A 22,940-nucleotide genomic window follows, 5' to 3' on the forward strand; every position below is an offset into this window, starting at 1 on the left:
ACAGAAATGCATAAGAGTCCGAGGAATGCTTCACACAGTAGATGCTGAGAGGAAGTTTCCCCTTGTGGGAGAGATTAGAACAAGGGGCAGTTTAAAAATAAGCTGTCTCGCTTTTAAAATGGAGATGAGCAGGAATTATTTTACATTTCGCCTTTCATGGGATATGAGAGACACTGCCAAGGCCAGCATTTGTTGCCCATCCCTAATTTCCCTTGAAGAGAGCGACTTAGTAGACCATTTCAGAGAGCAGTTCATTATTATGGATCTGGAATCGCAAGTAGGCCAGGCTGAGTAAGGATGGCAGATTTCCCTCCCTAAAGGATATTAGTGAACCGGATGGGTTTATTTTGACAGTTTCATGCTCACCAACTTTATATTCCAGATTTTATAATTGAATTCAAGTTCCACCAACTGCCATGGTGGGATTTAAACTCTTGTCCCCAGAGCACCTGGATTGCTAGTCCCGTATCATTACCACTATTCCACCATCTCCCCAATTGCCCCGAGAAGTATGTCTGACTTACAGGATATGTACAAGGAGTGCAAGAAGGGGGCAGCAAGGTGGCACAGTGGTTAGCATTGCTGCCTACGGCGCTGAGGACCCGGGTTCGAATCTCGACCCTGGGTCACTGTCCGTGTGGAGTTTGCACATTCTCCCCGTGTCTGCGTGGGTTTCACCCCCACAACCCAAAGATGTGCAGGGTAGGTGGATTGGCCACGCTAAATTGCCCCTTAATTGGAAAAAATAATTGGGTACTCTAAATTTATTTTTTAAAAAGGAGTGCAAGAAGAGAATAAGAAGTAACGTGGGGAGGGAATCAGTTTCAAAGCCAAAGTTGGATTGCACCAAGGATCAGCACTGTGCCCTTTCCTCTTCCTGATTGTCTTGATATTCTAACTGAGCAAGTGAGCCAGGAAGTGTCATGGTCAATGTTGCTACAGCTTAATCCAGGATAGTCAGCACGGATTTGTGAGGGGTAAGTCTTGCCTCACAAGTTTGATTGTATTCTTTGAGGAGGTAACTAAGTACATAGATGAAGGTAGAGCAGTTGATGTTGTATACATGGATTTTAGTACGGCGTTTGATAAGGTGCCCCATGGTCGGCTCATGCAGAAAGTAAGGAGGCATGGCATAGAGGGAAATTTGGCCGATTGGATCAGTAGCTGGCTATCACATAGAAGACGGAGGGTGGTGGTAGATGGTAAATTTTCATCCTGGAGCCCAGTCACCAGCGGTGTGCCACAGGGATCAGTGCTGGGTCCTCTGATATTTGTGATTTTTATCAATGACTTGGATGATGGAGTTGAAGGTTGGGTTAGTAAATTTGCTGATGACACCAAGATTGGTGGAGTAGTGGATAATGTGGAGGGCTGTTGTAGGCTGCAAAGAGACATTGATATGATGCAGAGCTGGGCTGAAAAGTGGCAGATGGAGTTTAACCCTGATAAATGTGAGGCGATTCATTTTGGTAGGACAAATTTGAATGTGGATTACAGGGTTAACGGCAGGGTTCTGAAGAATGTGGAGGAGCAGAGAGATCTTGGGAGTTCACGTCCATAGATATCTGAAAGTTGCCACCCAAGTGGATAGAGCCGTGAAGAAAGCCTATAGTGTATTCGCATTTATTAACCGGGGGATTGAGTTTAAGAGTCGTGACGTTATGCTGCAACTGTACAAGACATTGGTTAGACTACATTTGGAGTATTGTGTGCAGTTCTAGTCACCTCATTATAGGAAGGATGTGGAAACATTGGAAAGGGTGCAAAGGAGATTTACCAGGATACTGCCTGGATTGGAGGGTAGGTCTTATGAGGAAAGGTTGAGGGAGCTAGGGCTTTTCACATTGGAACAAAGGAGAATGAGAGGTGACTTAATTGAGGTGTTTAAGATGATGAGAGGGATAGATAGAGTGGACGTTCAGCGACTTTTTCCTTGGGTGGATGTAGCTGTTACAAGGGGGCATAACTATAAGGTTCATAGTGGAAGATATAGGAGGGATGTCAGAGGTAGGTTCTTTACTCGGAGAGTGGTTGGGGCATGGAACGCACTCCCAGCTATGGTAGTGGAGTCGGACACTTTCGGAACTTTCAAGCGGTTATTGGATAGGCATATGGAGTGCACTAGAATGATTGGGAGTAGGTTGATTTGATCTTAGTTTCAGACTAGTTCGGCACAACATCGTGGGCCGAAGGGCCAGTACTGTGCTGTACAGTTCTATGTGGCGGACATGATGGAATATCTGGAGAAAGCACTGGAAGACGATCAGTAGACCAAAGACCCACTTAATGGACTGTCAGTTTGAGCTGGGGGAAGTGGATCAAAGTGAAGGTGTAAAGATTCTAAGTCTGGACTTGGGAGAAAGTGAGTGGTTTGAAGTACCTGGGGGTCAATGGTGGCTGAAGATGAATGTATGGAAGTTAAGCAATGGATTAGTTCTGGTTGGAGTAATTGGAAGAAAGGCAGTGCTGTGTTATGTGATAGAAAAGTATCGCGGAAACTGATGGATAGTTGAGATCTGCCTTGTTATATATTGCAGAACCCTGGGCAACATCAAGGAGGGAGGAACAATGACTGGGCACTAATGAGCTGCAAATGCTGAGCTGGATGTGCAGAGTAATGAGAACGGGCAAAATCAGGAACCAGCACATTAAGGAATCAGTGCAGATTATGGGAGAATTGAAGAAAATTGTCGAGAAGAGATTGAAATGATTGTGGTCACCTGTTGCGGAGAGCGAGGAAATGTGGTGACGCAGGTGATAGAGATGGGGCTGCCGAGAAGAAGAGGAGAAAAGGTCAGGTGGAAAGATTTAAACGCAGTAAGATTGGAAGAGAAATGGGTGACTGACGTTTGGAATTGGAGAAGGGCGATCAACCAACATTGTGGCGACCCAAAGTAAACTGGGAGAAGCTGAAAGCTAAGATGATGAGGAATTTCTTCTCCGAGGGTACTTAGTCTTTGGAATTCTCTTGCACAGAGGGCAACAGTGGCAGGGTAATTGAATATATTCAAGGCTGAGTTAAATAGATTTCTAATCTACAAGGGAGTTGAGGGTCATGGGGACTGGCAGGAAAGTGGAATTAAGACCACAATCTGATCAACAATGGTCTTATTGATTGGTGGAGTGGTCTTGATGGGCTGAATGGTCTACTCTTTCTGTGATCTTATGATCTACTCCATGACTACTGAGCAGCCTTTTCCCCAATTGGATCACTTAACTGATCAGTACTTACTCTCATAACAATTGGCTGTCGTATCCAGGCAAAATCTGACCAAATGAGTAGAATTAATTTATTTAAAGCTGAAAAGAAAGGAGGAGAATTTCAGGATTTAGTAAGTATCCCTCTGGTATTAATAATAGCTTTTCATTTTGGTTTAATTGTTTAAGTTCTAAAAATTTGTTACATTTCAATAATTATTTCAGTTTTTTTTGTGCTAAGTATTTACCCATCTGTTTTAGTCTCCAGTTCAAAATGTTGGCCGCCTGCACTGAGTTCAATTTACTGCACCAGTAAAGTGAAACTGGCCCCCACATGTTTAATTTCTATTCTTTTCCCCTTTGTGTGCATGTGTGTGGCATCTCTGCCAATATTTTCTTTGTAGATTGCTTCTAAGCAAACTCCTCCCACTTCTAATTGATCCCTAATTCACTTTTTCCACTCAAGATGCTATGTAGCATTGTTTGGACAGATATGGCGCACTCATTGCGTATCCCCTGTAAGGGTCTCCTGAAAAGATCATTTTCAGTCAACTGTGATCATTGAATGATGGACAATACAGCAGCAGCCCATTAACAGCTTGGGGGACAGCAGTTAGTAATTTTATAGGACTGTGGAGATTTGGACATTGCATTCCCTCTTGATACTTAATCAGCCAATGTTTTAATTATTGTTTTTTAACATATTGCTGAATTTATTAAAAGGAGCTTGTAGAAATGCTGCATTCATTATTTCTCTGGAATTTCTCTTTTAAGTGGTTGAATATCAACCTGAAAAAATGTTTTTAACTTTGTGGTTTGACTTGTTTCGAACTTGGTTTTAAACCAAAGTTGAGATTTCTCTACTGTTGATAGACTAATTCAAGACTAATGGTTGATATTTAGGTTATCCTACTTCCTATGTAAATTGCATCCTTAGATTTTAGGGAAAAAAACTGGCGGAAGAGGCACTAATTGCAAAATGTTTTCCCTGCTGCCCACTAATTGCCATCAGTGATGTTTTCATTGAAAAATAGAAAGCGCCATTTGCTGATGTTGCAGAATATCAATATGATGAAAAGGTTTTCTCAGGTGCAATTATCTTGCACTGCAATGTTGTGAAAATAGCTGAACTTGGAAGTTTCTTTTGGTGTTGAGTGAGGTGTTATGGGCCAGGGTTTAGAGAACCCCAAAGTATATCATGGAGTTCACCTGACGCACAACTTTAAAAAAAAAAATATATATATTTATTCAAATTTTTCAACAAATTTTCAACAACCCCCCCCCCAATAAAAAGAAATCAACAAGAACACAAGTAGAAATTATACATTGGATTTCCCCCATATACAGTAACCCCCCATATAACAGTAAAAGGCACATAGGGAAAAAACCCCACCTTAACCCAAACACCCCCCAAAGAGAACCCCTCCTGCCCTGGACTGCTGCTGCTGACCTCCTCCTAACGCTTTGTGGGATAGTCTAGGAACGGTTGCCACCACCTGAGAAACCCTTGCACAGACCCTTGCAAGACAAACTTTATCCTCTCCAGCTTGATGAACCCTGCCATGTCATTGATCCAAGCTACCACACTAGGGGGCTTCGCATCCTTCCATAGTAACAAAATCCTCCGCCGGGCTACCAGGGACGCAAAGGCCAGAATACTGGCCTCTTTCGCCTCCTGCATTCCCGGCTCGTCCGATACCCAAAATACTGCTAATCGCATCCTTCCACAGTAACAAAATCCTCCGCCGGGCTACCAGGGACGCAAAGGCCAGAACACCGGCCTCTTTCGCCTCCTGCACTACCGGCTCGTCCGATACCCCAAATACTGCTAATCCCCAGCACGGCTTGACCTGGGCATTCACCACCTTGGACATCGTCCTCGCAAAACCCATCCAGTGCCGGGCACGACCAGAACATATGGACGTGATTTGCCGGGCTTCCCGAGCACCTCCTGTCGTGTTGGGTGTTCTGATGCACAAATGATCCAACACGGCTGTAGATGGTACAAACTCTGTTTTATTGTCTAATCGACGGTAACAACTAACTACTGGCTTGGGTTCGTGCTTCACCAGCTAACCTGTGGACCCAGCCCTATCACTATCTTAGTGAGGCACTCAGCACATGGTCCATGTCTGAGTGGCGCGCTGTGAGCTCTGTGCTCTGAGCTATCTCCTGGTAGAATCAGTGGGAACTGTGGTGTTCCCTGTTTTATAGTGCGTATGCTCTCACTGGTGATTGGCTGCGATGTTATGTGTGTGCTGGTTGATCCAACTGCCTGTCCATCAGTGTGTGTGTGATTGCACCATGATATGCTGATCTGAATATCATGACACGCCCCCCCCCCCTTTTCACAAAGGATATGTGCCTACATGATAATAAATAGAAATGTGTACTGAGTGCATCTGAGTATGTGTGTGCAATATTTACAACATGTACATGAGGCTAAACTATATACAGAGGAAGGTGTCAGGTGCAACAGAACAACAAGGTTGTACCAATAACAGAATAAATACAAACGACGAGAGAAAACTCTGGAACAATGACCGACAAGAAAAAAAACTTGTTAACAGTACTGTAAAACAATTCAGTGAGTCCAATGTGCTAACAGGCTCAATGTCAAGTCTCTCAGGTGGGGGACAATTCGGGTTGACCGTTAGGGTGGCACATCACTCATCACCCGGATCAATCTGTGCACTGGCAGTGGCTGGTGGTTCCGACTTGGGGACATTCGGTTCTTGTGGATTACCGCAACGCGGAAGGGCTCCCTGTCTTCGGTATCGCTGGTCTGCATACTATCTGGATATGACTCAGTGTAGGTGGGCTGAATCGCCCGCACGTCCCTGCGAGGTTGGCGGAATTGTTGGGAGTTGGCAGGTTGAGCTGCTCGACGGCAGGCAGAATAGTGGCTCATCCTGCCACATCGTAGGCATTGTCGCGCTTAGGCCGGACATTGCCGCGTTAAGTGGGCGGAGCCACAGTTGCCGCACGCCGTGACGTCATGCCGTTTGTTGCGCCACGCGGTCCTGCATAGAGCCTAGGTGATTGGCTGTGATGTTATGTGTGTGCTGGTTGGTCCAACTGCCTATCCATCAGTGTGTGTGTGATTGCACCATGATATGCTGATCTGGATATCATGACACCTCCCACATCTGTCCTCCACTCCACAGAATCTACTCAACCTCGCCCGTGTCATATGCGCTCTGTGAGTAACTTTGAACTGTATTAGGCTGAGCCTCGCGCAAGAGGAGGAAGAATTAACCCTACTCGGGGCATCAGCCCACAGATCCTCATCTAGCTCCTCCCCAAGCTCCTCCTCCCACTTGCCCTTTAACTCCTCCACCGAGGCCTCCTCTTCCTGCAGCTCCTGATAGATCGCCAAAACCTTGCCTTCTCCAACCCATACACCCGAAATCACCCTGTCCTGAATCCCACGTGCTGGAAGCAGCGGGAATTCCCTCACCTGCCGCCTCACAAATGCCCTCACTTGCATGTACCTGAAAGCGTTTCCCGGGGATAGCCCAAACTTCTCCTCTAGCACCCCTAGGCTCGCAAACGTCCCATCAATGAACAGGTCCCCCATTCTTCTAATCCCTGCCCGATGCCAGCTCCGAAACCCCCCATCCATCCTTCCCAGGACGAACCGATGGTTCTCCCGAATCGGGGACCAAACACAGGCCCCCACCACGCCCCTGTGTCGCCTCCACTGCTCCCAGATCTTCAGCGTCGCTGCCACCACCGGACTCGTGGTGTACCTTGTCATCGAGAGCGGCAGCGGTGCCGTCACCAGCGCCCTCAGGCTCGTGCCCACACAGGACGCCATCTCTAACCTCTTCCACGGCGCCCCCTCTCCCTCCGTTACCCACTTACGGATCATCGCCACATTGGCTGCCAATAATAGCCACACAAATTCGGCAGCGGCAGCCCCCCCTGTCCCAGCTATGCTCCAGAAACACACACTTCACCCTCGGGGTCTTATTCGCCCACACAAATCCCATGATGCTCCTGCTTACCCGTTTGAAAAGGCCTTGGTGATCAAAATGGGAAGGCACTGGAACACAAAGAGAAACCTCGAAAGGACCATCATTTTTACCGACTGCACCCTACCCGCCAGTGAGAGTGGCGGCATATCCCATCTTTTAAAATCCTCCTCCATCTGCTCCACCAACCACGTCAAATTAAGCTTGTGCAGGGCCCCCCAACTCCTAGCTACTTGGATCCCCAGGTACCAAAAGCTCCTTTCCGCCCTCTTCAGCGGTAACTCGTCTATCCCCCTTCCCTGGTCCCCTGAGTGCACCACTCTTCCCTACGTTGAATTTATACCCCGAAAAGTCCCCAAACTCCCTAAGTATCCGCATGACCTCCGCCATCCCCTCCACTGGATCCGCAACAAACAACAACAGGTCATCGGCATACAACGACACCCGGTGTCCACTTCTCCCCCCATCCCCGAACCAATCCCCTCCATTTCCTGGACTCCCTCAGTGCCATGGCCAGTGGCACAATTGCCAGTGCAAACAACAAGGGGGATAAGGGCCTCGTCCCCCGTTACAGCCGAAAGTACTCTGACCTCCGCCGGTTCGTAGCCACACTCTCCACCGGGGCTCTATATAGCAGTCTGACCCAACTGATGAACCCCTCCCCGAACCCAAGCCTCCGCAACACTTTCCAAAGATACTCCCACTCCACCCGATCAAAGGCCTTCTCCGCATCCATAGCTGCCACTACCTCCGCTTCCCCCTCCACCGAGGCCATCATAATCACATTGAGTATTTATCACATTTGTATTTAGCTGCCTACCCTTCACAAATCCCGTCTGGTCCTCATGAATCACCCCCGGGACACAATCCTCAATTCGTAGCCAGCACCTTCGCCAGCAACTTAGCGTCAATATTGAGGAGCGAGATCGGTCTATATGACCCACATTGCAATGGATCCTTGTCCCGCTTCAAGATCAAAGCAATCAGCACCCTGGACATTGTCGGGGGCAAGGTCCCCTCCTCCCTCGCCTTATTAAAAGTCCTCACTAGCAACGGGCCCAGCAGGTCCACGTATTTCCTATAAAATTCAACCGGGAACCCATCCGGCCCCGGGGTCTTCCCCGCCTGCATGTTCCCCAATCCTTTAACCAGCTCCTCCTCCACCCTCTGGAACCTCAGCTGATCTAGGAATCGTCGCACCCACTCCTCCCCGCTGGGGGCTCAGACCTGTACAGATCCCCATAGAAGTCCCTAAATACCTTGTTTATTCTCAACGCACTCCGCATTGTATGCAAAGCTGATGTGCCAGCATCCGACTCGCCTTCTCCCCATACTCATAAACCGCGCCTTGCACTTTCCTCCACTGTGCCTCTGCTTTCCCCGTGGTCATCAGGTCGAATTCCGTCTGGAGGTTCTGTCGCTCCCTAAGTAGCCCCTCCTCGGGGGCCTCTGCATAACTCCTGTCCACCCTTAAAATCTCCCCCACCAACCTCTCCCTCTCCCTCCTCTCTCTCTTCTCCCTGTGGGCCCTAATGGAGATTAGCTCTCCCGTGACCACCGCCTTCTACGCCTCCCAGACTACCCCCACCTGCACCTCCCCGTTGTCATTGGCCTCCAAGTATCTTTCAATACACCCCCTCATCCGCCAACAGTCTCACATCAGGGCGCCACAGCAGGCGCTGGTCCCTCTCCTCCCCCAACTCCAGCTCCACCCAATGCGGGGCGTGGTCCGAGATGGCTATGGCCGAATATTCCGTTCCCTCCACTTGTGGGATTAGCTCCCTACTCAAAATGAAAAAAATCTATCCGGGAGTAGGCTCTATGGACGTGGGAAAAGAAGGAAAATTCCCTGGCCTGGGGCCTGGCAAACCTCCATGGATCCACTCCCCCCATCTGGTCCATAAACCCCCTGAGCACCCTGGCCGCAGCCGGCCTCTTACCCTTCCTGGACCTAGAGCGGTCAAAGAACAAAGAAATGTACAGCACAGGAACAGGCCCTTCGGCCCTCCAAGCCCGTGCCGACCATGCTGCCCGAATAAACTACAATCTTTTCCACTTCATGGGTCCGTATCCCTCTATTCCCATCCTATTCATGTATTTGTCAAGATGCCCCTTAAATGTCACTATCGTCCCTGCTTCCACCACCTCCTCCGGTAGCGAGTTCCAGGCACCCACTACCCTCTGCGTAAAAAAACTTGCCTCGTATATCTGCTCTAAACCTTGCCCCTCTCACCTTAAACCTATGCCCCCTAGTAATTGACCCCTCTACCCCGGGGAAAAGCCTCTGTCTATGCCCCTCATAATTTTGTAGACCTCTATCAGGTCGCCCCTCAACCTCCTTCGAGGCACTGAATATTTTAGCGGATAATGGAGGTCGATATGTGATGGTGAGTGGTAGGTTGCAGGGGGTGCGGGTGGTACTGGTGAATGTATATGCCCCGAATTGGGATGATGCCGGATTTAGTGGTGCCACAGTCAGTGTGCGCTCCTCTCCAGCACTGTCCAGTGCTAAGTCCAGCACCGTGTTAAAGCCCCCCCCTCCCATTATCAAGCTTCCTGCCTCCGGATCCGGAATCCGACCCAGCATGCGTTTCATAAATCCGGCATCATCCCAATTCAGGGCATATACATTCACCAGTACCACCCGCACCCCCTGCAACCTACCACTCACCATCACATATCGACCTCCATTATCCGCTACAATATTCAGTGCCTCGAACGACACCCGCTTCCCCACCAGTATTGCAACCCCTCTGCTCTTCGCATCCAGCCCTGAATGAAAGACCTGCCCTACCCATCCCTTTCTCAGCCTATCCTGATCTGCCACCTTCAGATGTGTCTCCTGGAGCATAACCACGTCTGCCTTCAGTCCCTTTAAGTGCGCGAACACCCGGGCCCTCTTGACCGGCCCGTTCAGGCCCCTCACATTCCAAGTTATCAGCCGGATCAGGGGGCTACTCGCCCCCGCCCCCCCCCCTCCCCTTGTCGTCTAGCCATCTCCTTTTCTGGGCCAGCCACGTGCCCGCACTCTCCAGTCCCCCAGGCGGCGGACCCCCGCCCCGACCACCTCTCCTACTTCCAGCTCCGCTTTGGCCAATGCAGCAGCAACCCAGTTCTCCACCCCCCACGCGACCCACAATCGCGCTGGCTGCAGCATCCTGAACTTCACCCCCTTCCGATGGAGAACCGCCTTAGCCCGGTTAAAACCAGCTCTCTTCTTAGCCACCTCCGCATTCCAGTCCTGGTAAATACGGATCTCCGTGTTCTCCCACCTGCTGCTCCGTTCTTTTTTGGCCCATCTCAGGACACACTCTCTGTCCATAAAGCGGTGGAACCTCACCACTACAGCCCTTGGCGGCTCGTTGGCTTTGGGTCTCTTTGCCAGGACGCGATGAGCCCCATCCAGCTCCAGGGGCCTCGGGAAAGCTCCCGCGCCCATCAGCGAATTGAGCATCGTGCTCATATATGCCCCGGCATCGGGCCCCTCCACTCCTTCAGGGAGACCCAGAATCCGAAGATTCTTCCTCCTCGACCTATTCTCCAGGTCCTCAAATTTTTCCTGCCACCTCTTGTGCAGCGCCTCTTGCGCCTCCACCTTCACTGCCAGGCCCAAGATCTCGTCCTCGTTCTCCGAGGCTTTTTGCCGCTCCTCCTGGATCGCCGCCCCTTGGGCCTTCTGGGTCTCCACAAGCTTCTCAATCGCCGCCTTTATTGGCGCCAGCATTTCTGTCTTCAGCTCCGCAAAGCAGCGTTTAAGGAATTCCTGCTGCTCCAGCGACCACTGCACCCATGATGCTTGGTCTCCACCCGCCGCCATCTTGCTTTTCCTCCCTCCCACTTTCCGCTGCACCAGGATCATTTTTTTGACCGCTCCACTCCTGGTCCAAACCATATAATGTCGGGGGAACCTTGCTGTCACCTTCCCACACTGGGAGCCATCGAACAATTGCCGTTGGGGCCCCTCTGAAGAGCCCAAAAGTCCGTTCCTGGTGGGAGTTGCCGAACGTGCGACCTACGTAGGCATAGCTGCAACCGGAAGTCCTGACCCACAACTTTTAATAGATTGTGGTATGGGGAGCAGACGGCCCCTCTACAGGTGTGGTACAGCAGAAATGGAAAAGTATTTTTTAAAGCAAAATAATGTTTATTCTATGAACTCAAGTTAAACTTTTTAAAACATACAGTGAACATCTTAGCAACCATCAATTCAAATACAACCCCCAAAGAATACAACACTAAGTAATCCTTTAAGCTTTCCTTTTAACGTCCATACGACTTAAAAACAGAAGCACATCAGGTTAAATCAGTCACTACTGAAAACATTTATAATTCTGAATTCACCAAATGATCAAGAGATAATCTTTTCATGGCAGAGAGAACAGCAGTACACCTGTTTAGTCTGGCTTCAGCTCCATCACTGAAAAACAAAACTAAAACAGACCCTGCAGCAAACAGCCTAAAACGAAAGTAAAATGCGACAGAAGCCCAGCTCCGCCCACTGACATCACTGATAAACACCCATTTCTTAAAGGTACATTTCTTAAACACCCATTTCTTAAAGGTACTCTCACATGACAGAGTATACATAGAACATGCTCTTTTCAAACTTGTTTGTTGGTGTCTGCTCTGGCTTCAAAGAAGTTGATTTACAAAATAATGTAAACAAAAACAGACTGTAAAGCACAAGACTGCACACTGTTGCCCAATGGAATACTCCAGTGACATTGTGTGTGTAATGAATCCTCTATTTTGTATTGTAAAATCAGTTGAGCACTTGTAGAACACTGATTAGAAATATTGGATAAGAAGAGGACCCATTTGCATTAGGTGGTTCAGTGATTGGCGGAAGGGTGGATGTTCGGCTTTGTCTTCCAGTCTTTCTCTTCCATGTATGTAATATATTCTATCTAGTATCCTGGTTGGCAACATGTGACATTGGCCAAAAAGGGCAACAACAACTTATCTTTATATAGCACCTTTAATGAAACGTTCCAAGGTGTTCATAGGAATAATAGGTAAAAGTGCTGGCACATGGGATTAGGATTGACAGATCAGGTGCCTTTCAAACGGCAGTGCAGATTCGATGGACCGAATGGCTTTTTCTGCACTGTATTTTTTTGTGCTAGAGGGTCCAGTGAGATTGAGAAATTTGGAGAAATTAGTAAAGAAATAGTCCTGGAGTAATTAATGGGTTGCAAAGCTGACAAATCCCCTGGATCTCAGGGCTACCGTTAAAACAGGTGGTTACAGTGATACTGGATACATTAATTTTGGTCTCCCAAATTTCCGAGATTGTGATACCTTCCCCTTGGATTTGAAGGTAGCAAATGTAACCCTGATATTCAAGAAAGCAGGGAGAGAGAAAACTGGAACAAGATGCTAGTTAAGCTGACATCGATAGTCATTGATCAATTATTAGGGACATGACAGCTGGGCATTCAGAAAATTATCATATGATTGGGCAGAGTCGATACAGATATACAAAGAGAATTTGTCCGTGCCGAATTCAGTAGAGTTTTTTTGAGGTAACATGCAGGTTGGATAAGTGCAAACCAGTGATGTAATGTATTTGGATTTTCAAATAACATTCCATAAAGTACCATTAGAGGTTATTTTATATAAAATTAGGGCTCGTGCAATTGGGGGAGATATATTACCATGAATTGAGGATTGGTTAATGGACAGAAAACAAAGCAGGTATAAATGGATAATTTTCATATTAGGAGGCTATAATTTAGTGGGGTACTGGAAAGATTAGTGCTTGGATCTGAGCTATTTACAATCTATATTGATGACATAGATGAGAAGGACTGTGTAATCCAGTGTTTTTCAAACTATTTTTTCGGGGACCCATTTTTCAACTGTCCGACCTTCGGGACCCACGCGGGCCGACCTTCGCGACCCAACATTAATCTCCAACCAACATGACTGAAAGAGATGATTTGACCATTGTTTGTGGGAGCCTGTATACATGTATTGACTGCTGCGTTTCCTACCTTACAGACTTAGTTGTAAAGCACTTTGGGAACATCCTGAGGTCATGAAAGGTGGTACAAAAATGCAAGGTGCTACATAATGCAAATTGAAACAGTCCCAGGATGAGCTCGCAGTGCCGGGAAAGACCACTCTATCTATCAGGACTTTGTTGAAATTTCACGCCCTGCCGAGGGTGCACTTAATCCCGTTTCCTGCACTTAATCCCGTTTCCTACACTGAGGTGCTCCACTCACCAGTACTCTTCAGTGCTGCAAGAAATCGCCGGGGTTGGGGGGGGGCGGGGGAGTTGAGTTGGCATGACCCCGCTTTGCAGTCAGCGGGAACCGGGGCTGCACCTCATCAATGACAGAAGCAGGAAGAGACCCTTCATTAGCCGCTCAAGCTGCTCAATTTAGCTCTTGCAAGGTAGCTTGGTGGCGGGAAAATTTCAGGCATGCCTCCACCACCCCGCCCCTGCAAATGTGCATCCTTCCCGCCTCCCTATATCGCTATATGTGCCACCTTTCCCCAGCCTACCTCCAGCTGCCTGATAAAATCCAGCGTAATGAGTTTGCATCCCACAATCTTGTCTTGTCAGTTCAAGGCGTTTACAGGAAAAACCTACCCAACAAGCAGTTACAAGGCATAAACACCCACAATGCATATCAAAGTGTTTAGTTGGTAGAATACATGTTAGGAACGTGGTTCTGCACATGTGCACCGATGAGCGGCACGCGTGTGCATGCATTTTCTTTATGGTCGCAGCTGTCATTTTGAAAGCCGCTCGCAGCCAGTATTGTTAAAAGCCGGCTGCTTCGGCTGTTGCACGAGAATTTGTGCAATCGGGAGCGCCGCGACGGACGGCTCCGCGACTCTCCCTCTCCCGCACCCGCCCGCGGGTCATGACCCCCACTTTGAAAATGCGTGGTGTAATCTATCCAAGTGTGTGGACAGTGCAAATTTAAGCTGTAAGGAAGATGCAATGAGGCTTCAAGGGGATATTGATGGGTTAAGTGAGTGGGGAAGAGTATGGCATATCAAATATAAAATGGCGAAGTGTGAAGTTATCACCTTTCGGAGGAAAAATAGAAAAGCAGAAAGAATTTTTTTTAAAAAGGTGAGAAACTTTGGCCTCCTTGTGCCCTAAGGATTCTGGGGAATGTTGGTATTTGGAGGAGTGTGAATGCCTTGGGCATGTATGACAGAAAGTTAACATGCAAATACAGCAAGCAATCGGGGAAACAAATGATATGTCTGTATTTATTGCAGAGAGGTTGGAGTGCAGGAGTAAAGAAGACTTACTGCAATTATGCAGGGCCTTAGTGAGTTCACACCTGGAGTAGTGTATAAAGGACATGGTTGTCTTGGGGGAAGTGCAGCAAAGATTGACTAAACTAACCCTGGGATGAGAGGATTATCCTATGTGGAGAAATTGATTTGGTTGTTCTTATATTCTCTAGCATTTAGAAGAGACAGGTGATCATATTGAAATAGAAAGTTTTTAATGGGCTTGGAAGGTTAGATGCTGGGAGGTTGTTTTGCCTAGCTGGGAGTTTAGAGCTCAGGGTCACAATCTCAGAATAAGGGGTTGGCCAATTCAGAATGCAATTAGGATCCATTTCTTCACTTTAAAAGGTTGTGAATTTTTAGAATTTTCCACTTGAGAACTGTGGTGCTAAGTCATTGAGTATATTCAAGATGGAGATTGATACTGACATATCAAGGGCAGCATTCTCTGGCCTCCCAGCCACATGTTTCTCAGCCGTGGGTAGTGGCGCGTCGTTCGTTGGCGGCAGGATTCTTCTTTGCACCCGCCGCTGTCAATGGGATTTCCCATTGAAGCTACCACATGCCGCCAGGAAACCCGCGGGTGCGCTGTGTTGCTGGCCGGACCAGTGAATCCCGCCACCAGCAAACAACCGGAGAATTCCAACCCAAGTGTTATGGGAAAGTACAGGAAGGTGGAGTTGAGGCAGCAGGTCAGCCGTCTTAATGATTGGCCGAGAAGGCTCAAAGGGCCAAATGGAAATCTCCTTGTTTCTGTGTTCTCAAAGCTCTGTCCCAATCAGGAAGAATTAAAATTTCCCTCTCCACAGACATTCAAGGAAACTGTAAATGAAAGAATAGAGGGACCTAGAGGTGCATTTTCACAAATATTTGAACGTGGAAGGGCATGTTGAGAAGGCGGTTAAGAAAATGCACAGGATATTTGGCTTTTATAAATTGAGGCATTGACAACAACGTTATTACAAATCTCCTGGTCAGGTCCTAGCTAATAATTTTGGGCATGCACTTTAGGAAGGATTTCAAGGCCATGTAGAGGATATGGAGAAGGTTTATTGGGATGATAACAGGGCTGAAGGAATTCAGTTGTGGAGAAACTGGACAAGTTGTGATTTTCCTTATAGAGTAGAGAAGATTAAAGAGAAAAGCTATTAGGTTCTCAAAATTATGAGATTTTGATAAAGTAAGTAAGGAGAAACTATTTCCACTGACAACTGGATAGATACGAAGAGATCATAGATTTAAAATCACAAACATTCCTGGGAAGAAATGAGACATGTCTTCATGTGTAGGATTAAGATCTGAACCACTGTGAAAGGGAGACTCAGTTGGACACTAGAGACGTTTTCAAAATGCAGTTGGATAGGTTCTTGAATGAGAGTCATGTGCAGGATTGTGGGTAAAGGCTGGGCAGTGGGCTAAATTTGATAGCTCTTTCAAAGATTGGCATTAGAGTGGCGTGCTGAATGCCCTCGTTTTGTGCTGTAGATATCCATGATTGTATCATACTTTGTTAGCCAAAATTAACTAACGTTTCCTTCTTTGTCAGAAACCTGTCAAACCTCTTAAAATAATGTAGTTAACCACACCCACTGGTAATCTTTTGCAGGAGGTGACATATACTCTGTCTAACCTGGCTTTTCATCTAAGTGTTTTCTAGGTAGACCTTCCTGTCTCATTGCTATCTCTGTCCTGAATATATGGAGGTCTACTGCAGCTAAAACTTTCAAAATGTTAACAACCTCAAAGTGACTCTGCAAGTCTTTTATAACCATGACATCTGATTTTAGGCATTATTTCTATTGGCCTTATTTGCAACTTCCCTAGAACCTGAATCTCCATCACCAGATTTTGTCAGATTAAACTAGATACAATACTGCAAGTAAGAATGAACCAAAGCTTTATATGTCCTGAGTGCTGAGAATTGTGTACTTTGTTGAGTTGACAATACTTGAAAAATAATCTTATTCACCTGTGTGGTCACCTCACTTGTGAACTTGTTATTTTTAGTGGTGACTCATGCCTGGAGTAGACATGCTTCAAGTTGTCAGAACCTGTGACCTTCTATTGATGCCATTTTTCTTGTTGTTTTGAAATACCAAAATTTAAAATTGCATTTGTTTCTTGATTGTTTGGCTTGGACCTCCTTTTGAACCGGTTTTCTGCCATTTTTCCTGGCTTAATAATTTTGCAGTCATTTCCTCTACACGCAATACACCCCAGAACCATAGCAATTCCTTTTAAAGTGCTGTCCAGAAATTCTGTACTCCATTTTACGAAAGCTTCTATTTTGGAAAAATAGTTGTACATTGCAGCCTTAACAAGGCTTTCAATGTTGACAATACCATATCTCACCTTTAGGTGGTTACCAATGTAAACACAGGATAATTTAATGGAATTATTTATTTTTTCATGGGATGTTGGTGTGTTTAGCAAAGCCAGCATTTGTTTCCTATTCCTATTTCCCCTTGATAAGGTGGCGGTGAGCTCCCTACTTAAACCGCTGCAGACCATGTGGTACAGGTAAACCCACAGTGCTGTTAGGAAGGGAATTCAGGATTTTGACCCAGTGACAGTGCAGGAATGGAGTTATTTTTCCAAGTCAGGATGGCGTGTGGTTTGGAGGGGAACTTGCAGGCGATGTTCCCATTTGCCAGCTGCCCATGTCCTTCTACGTGGTATAGGTCATAGGTTTGGAAGATGCTGTCAAAGAAGCCTTGGTGAGTAGCTGCAATGCATCTTGTCGATGGTACACACTACTGCCGCTGTGTGTCAGTGATGGAGGGAATACATGTTTAAGGTGGTGGATGGGGTGCCAATCAAATGGGCTGCTCTGTTCTGACCGGCATTGAGTTTGATGGGTGTTGGAGCTGCACTCATCCAAGCAAGTGGGGAGTATTCCATTAGACTTGTGCCTTGTAGATGGTGGACAGGTTTTGGGAAGTCAGGAGGTGAGTTAATAGCCACAGAATTCTCAGCCTCTGACCTGCTCTTCTGGCCACAGTATTTAGATGGGTGGTCCAGTTCAGTTTCTGGTCAATTGTAGGCTCCACCCCCTGCCTCTGGGAGGTTGATTGATTGTGGAGGGATTCAGCAATGGTAATACCATTGAATGACTGGGGAGTTGGTTAGATTCTTTCTTCTTGGAGATGGTCATAGCATAGAAATACGTAGAAATGTTATATGGTTTAATAAAGTTTTTTTAAAATGTTATAAATGGAGGTAAAGGGCTCCTTTTTACTGGAAGTGGAAACAGAACGTGCTGATAGTACACTGGGTCAGAATTCCAAAGGAGAGGAATCGAATAAAGTTTTGGAAAGATCACACGCTAAAGTGTTGACGTCCTGCTTTTTTCATTGTCCTGTCATTTCCAACAATTTCTTTTCCGATTCCGTTATTCTCTTTATAACTGGGAAATAGTACGGTTAGTTTTTTTTTCAAATAATAACTCTTGGAAATAAATACACAATGGAATGTTTTCAAAGTCCTTTTTTAAGGCCTCCTGATGTAGAAAAAGCCCATTTGTAATGAAATGTCAGCATTACAAGTATCTTTGCTAAAATTCAAAATTCTGAGGTCTCTAGTAAAATTGCAGAATCAGACACCTGTTTTTATAGGTTGAATGGGAGAAGTGTCTCCATATGTTGAATTTTGCAAGTATCTTTTGGCCAGTTTTCATATATTGAGTGCTGCTTAAATGGTATTAACATTTATTAGAGGCCTGAATGTAGAATTTACTTTTATTATTTTATTAAGTATTGCTCTGAGCTGATTTTGTAACTTTCGTGCGGTAAAGAGTATAAATTGTACCTGATGTTTTTATGAAGTTAGCCAAGAGTATTTTTACTAGTAACAACATTATTCTTGATCCATTTTTTAGTGATGAGGTTCAATATCTGCATATAATTATTGTCTTGCACACATCTAGGCATAGTTTTTTTTATTACTTTATCAGGTTTCAGGAACCACACAAAAACTAATACAGTTTTAAGGCCCTGATGGGAAGAACTCCTGCCACTCTTTACAGTGCCTGCAAAATATATTTTCTATGTCCGATCAGTATGCTATACTCTGGGGGTTTTGTGATAGGAATGGCAGGAAATCACGCTTCAAGACATAACGGATTGACTAGGCCATCCATCATTTGTTAGCATGCGTTGAGCTGCTTGGTTTCTGCACAGGGGCTTGTGATTTAGTAAATACTTCAGAGATGAATAGAGCTGCTCACATGGGAAGCTATCACTGTCCTTCAGCAGACTAAGACACAGATTCATGCTGAGAAGGACGTCCAGCGGCAGCTCATCAGTAACTGGTCTGTCACAGTTGGTGGTGGCCACCGACCATTCACAGTATATTAAATGCATCTTTAATATCTGCTTGAGTAGATTTAATGAAGAATATTCTGTTTCTATACACTAACTACAGTTTTCCCTTGTGTTTTATGTAAGGAAATACAGTTAGCAGAATAGCATTGCAACAGAAATGCAGTCCAGCAGCTTCAGGATAGAAATATATTTTTACATTTATGTCTTGAATGCAAACATTTATATTTGTGTTGAATACCAATATTGCTGTAGACAATTCAAACTATTTATTTTTGGGTAGGAGGTAGAAGTGAGGCTGATTGGCTGCACTGTTTAAGGCTTGCATAATGTTAGTGGCTGTCAGGTCATGTAACAAATAATTTGGATATTTAAAATATCTTGGTGTAATTACCTTCCCATTGAGTTTCATTCTGTTGAAGTAAAACTTTTATATAATTTATTGACATTGGAATGGCTGAAAAATAACCACTGACCCGTGAAACCTTGTCTGAAGAAACTGGTTAATTTCCTTATAAATTGATATATTTGACATCTTACTACAGTTTACCAATGATGAATTTGAAGGTTCATTTTAGACAAATAGTGTACTTTGAGATTAATTTTAGTACTTGGTCTCTTATTAATTTAAACAAATTTTGTTAGACATGATCTATGGGATAATTTATTATGTCTCTCTTATTCTAGTAATGTTAGAAATAAACAATTCTTGATGTGATACTTTTATTCCCCCCAGAGTGACTAAATTATACTTTGGATTTAATTTTTAAAATATTAACTTCAGTTGTAATGTTTAGTAATTTACAGTCCACTTGTGGACATGATAACGATATGGAAAATGGTCTTTGAATTTTTTTTCCAGTTTAATACCTTCTGTCTACTTTGGTAGAATGACTTATGAAATTTAAATTTATCTCTGCTGTATAATTTTAGGTAAGGTCATGTGCCAGCTCAAACAACACAAAAGCAAAGTTCCTCAGCTGTGCAGTATACGTAACACAGATGTTGGGGTGTCATCTGTCAACTATGCTACCCTACAGAGTTAAAAGTTCTAGAGGGAAAAGAATTCGACACAGTGCTGTCACTGTTACCCTTTCACAATTCGACAGCATGCAAATTGTGCACCTCCTGCTTAGCTGCACTGTCCTGTCTAGTGTCTACAGAAACTGGAATGGAAAAAGTTCAGCTCTGACTCAGAGTAGTGACAAGGGTACAGCTATGCTGGAGATTTGAATTGGAGATTGTCTGTAGTCCGCTTTGGTAAATCTCCCAATGGTGTTGCAGAAATTCCCGCAGGTTTCTATCCAGGGAGAGGCCTGTTCAGTCCTTTTCTGCCCCCTTGAATAAAGTTTGATCTGAAGGTACCCTGCCTATAAAACTGCATTCAATTCAATTTGCATACATCCCCAGAGTCCAACTGGCAGATGCTTTACTCTACGAAATGTTTAAAAGAAAGTACAGAACAAGAGATTGCACGAGCTCAGTGTACAGTCCCAGAACGTTTTGGAAATGGCTAATATGCAGTTTTCATCAGTGCTTAGGCGGGGCACAATATGGTGCCTGTGGTTCACTGGGGAATATGAATGTTGATTAAGCATGCTTTCAAGCTTTGAAATTCTGAAGTAGTGTCAGAATAATGGATGTTGAGCAAATGTCAAGCATTTGTTAATTTCTCTGTTATTTGGGGTTTATCTACCATGATCAATCAAATAAACTAGTGCTTTTCTGTTGTGGCATGTGCCATTGATATGGTGATCAGCTAGCTGTAAAGGCCATTGTCTTCCTTGTTGCAGAAAAAGGCAATGTATATTCAGACTCCAGAGGATAACAAAACCTTTTCAAGCAGAAATATTCCATTTGCTGAGATTTAATTTACAGAACAGTAATGCTATTTGTAAAGTGCATTTTTAATTTTCCCCTGTAATTCTAATTCTATTTTTTAAGCGATACAGTAGTTGGGTAACTAATGCACTTAATTTCCCAAATGAATGCCACTTCATAGTAAACATTAGGAATAAATATTAAACATTAAATGCTTAGATTTAGGAACAATGCAAATTATGCAGGTAAAATATAACTAGTATGTTGCAGAAAGTTGGATTTAATTTTTTACTTGTATGATGAAACTTCTACCTTTAGCCCTATTCACCCCTGTACTAAACTTTATTTTCCTTAACTGGAATCAGATTTGCAACAAGCATAACTCATTTACAATGAATTATGAACCCAATTGTTGTCCTAGGACTGTTATGCATTTAGCCAGGAATGATTGGGACATCACACCTTGTGGGACAAGGGAGCAGAATTGTAGCTGTTCTGTACATATGAATTTTGTTTTCATTCTGTGAATCTTTTAAAGCTTTTTTTAGAGTCATGAGTGAGCCTCCCTACTTTGGAACTGAAGATCAGGAAAGTGAGTACCCTTGGTCTGTGCTGATTTTAGTTGATCTTAGCCAGTTCAGTGGTGGGAGTGTTGCATTTAACTTCATTATCACTCGGTTTGGGAAGGAAAAATGGAAGGCATCCCATTCTTGTCCACTATTCAGTTATTCTTCATGGAAATATGTGTGTGTGGAGATTGGATGGGATTCACTCCACTCCCTGTACCATGGTTGAATAATTTGTTTAGGCTCGCGCATAAGGAATGGGCATTTGGGTGAATTACAAGAAAGTGGCCAGTGTGGATTCTGTTCTGAATTTGAGCTTTGACGGGCAGAAGGAAAAAAGTTGGAGGGGCACATACAACTTGAGACAGCTGTAAATATTTTACTAGTTATAAATTATAGCCTTAATGTACAATGGATTCTCCAAAAAATCCCAGATGATTTCAAGTTTTGAGTAAGCTGTTTGGAGTTTTCCTCTATAATCTGAATGGGAACAAAAGGAAACTTCTAACTTTGTTTTTTTAGGTGAGTAAACTTGCCACAGTGTTCAGAGTTGCTTTTTAAAAATATAATGGAAGTTTAAAATAGTTTGAAATCCTAACTTCACTGAGATCAAGATGATAAAGTGATGTTTTTCAGTTGCATATTTGCAGTGATATTTTGGAGCCATCTCTGAATCTGTCCATAATTTCCCCTTCAAGAGCACAGTTAAGCACAGTCATTTGCATTAAATGCACCCAAATGCAAAATGCATACTTAAAGTAGCAGCAGGAGCCTCATTTTCTCAGCAATAATTTACTCCATGTAGATATCCCAGTGGTGGTTTCATAATAAATTGCTTGCGAATCAGAGTTTTCAATGTAACATATTTTAAATACAGCAAAGCTGCTATTAACCTCTTTTTAGGGTGAAAACCTCTTGCAATTTAAAATTTAACTTCTAGAAATGAATTTGTGGTGTATCGGTAATTGCAGTAAATACATATTCAGAATTATTTGCAAATATTTTGTACACCTTTGTTTATGGAGCAAGCTATATACAAACCACTCAAAAATGCATGAGGCGGGCAAACAGTATGAGAGTATTAAACCGGCACCTGGTGAAAACAAAATAATTAATGTCTACTACTTTATTTGGGGTAAGAGTTTCATGAGAAATATACATTTTTATTTTGCAGTTGACATATAGGCATTTTATATTAAACTTGTTTTCCCCATTAAACGAGTGATTCGTTTTCGGCTTCAATTTAGATGTTTGGTTTACTGTAGGTTAAAATGTGTTTGCCTGATACATTCAGGAAGGAGCAAATATTTTGCCCACATGCAGTTCTATTCATAATAGCTGCTTCAGTGGCTGTGCTATAGTGGGTGCGTAGTTTCCTTTAATTAACTATTTCTCTTTAAACCTGCAGCATCTATGTCACAGTTGCTAATCATCTTCTGTCATCATGCATCAAAGTGGGGCATTCTGATATAAATTGCTTGAATCAGAACCATCCCTAATACCCTCACTCACTCTATAATATATATGGGAACATCAGTAAGTCATTCAGCCACTCAAGGTGCTTCCACATTTAATAAAATCATGGCTGATCTGTATCTTCGCTCCATCCACTTGCCTTGGATCATTATCCTTCTTTACCTTTGTCTAGTGTAGCAAAAATCTTATTGATTTCAGATTTTAAATTATTAATTGAGCCAACATCTTCTGCTTTTTTGGGGTGAGTTCCACACTGTCACTTTCTGTCATTGAAGGAAATGCTTCCTAAATTCACTTCTGAATGACCTGGTTCAGTTTTT

General features: G+C 44.5%; 1 protein-coding gene across 3 annotated transcripts in view; it reads left to right on the forward strand.

The window, feature by feature from the left end:
• The window catches only part of cdin1 (CDAN1 interacting nuclease 1), a 190,441-nt gene that overhangs the window by 6,520 nt on the left and 160,981 nt on the right, over positions 1-22,940 (forward strand). The window contains exon 2 of one of the 3 annotated variants that reach the window (XM_072484600.1): positions 21,117-21,170. The exons of the other annotated variants lie outside the window; for them this stretch is intronic. The gene's annotated coding sequence lies outside the window, so the exon portion shown is untranslated. The remainder of the gene's footprint in view (positions 1-21,116; positions 21,171-22,940) is intronic. 3 annotated transcript variants of the gene reach the window in all.

Source organism: Scyliorhinus torazame, chromosome 2 (assembly GCF_047496885.1).
Source record: "Scyliorhinus torazame isolate Kashiwa2021f chromosome 2, sScyTor2.1, whole genome shotgun sequence".
NCBI lineage: Eukaryota > Metazoa > Chordata > Chondrichthyes > Carcharhiniformes > Scyliorhinidae > Scyliorhinus > Scyliorhinus torazame.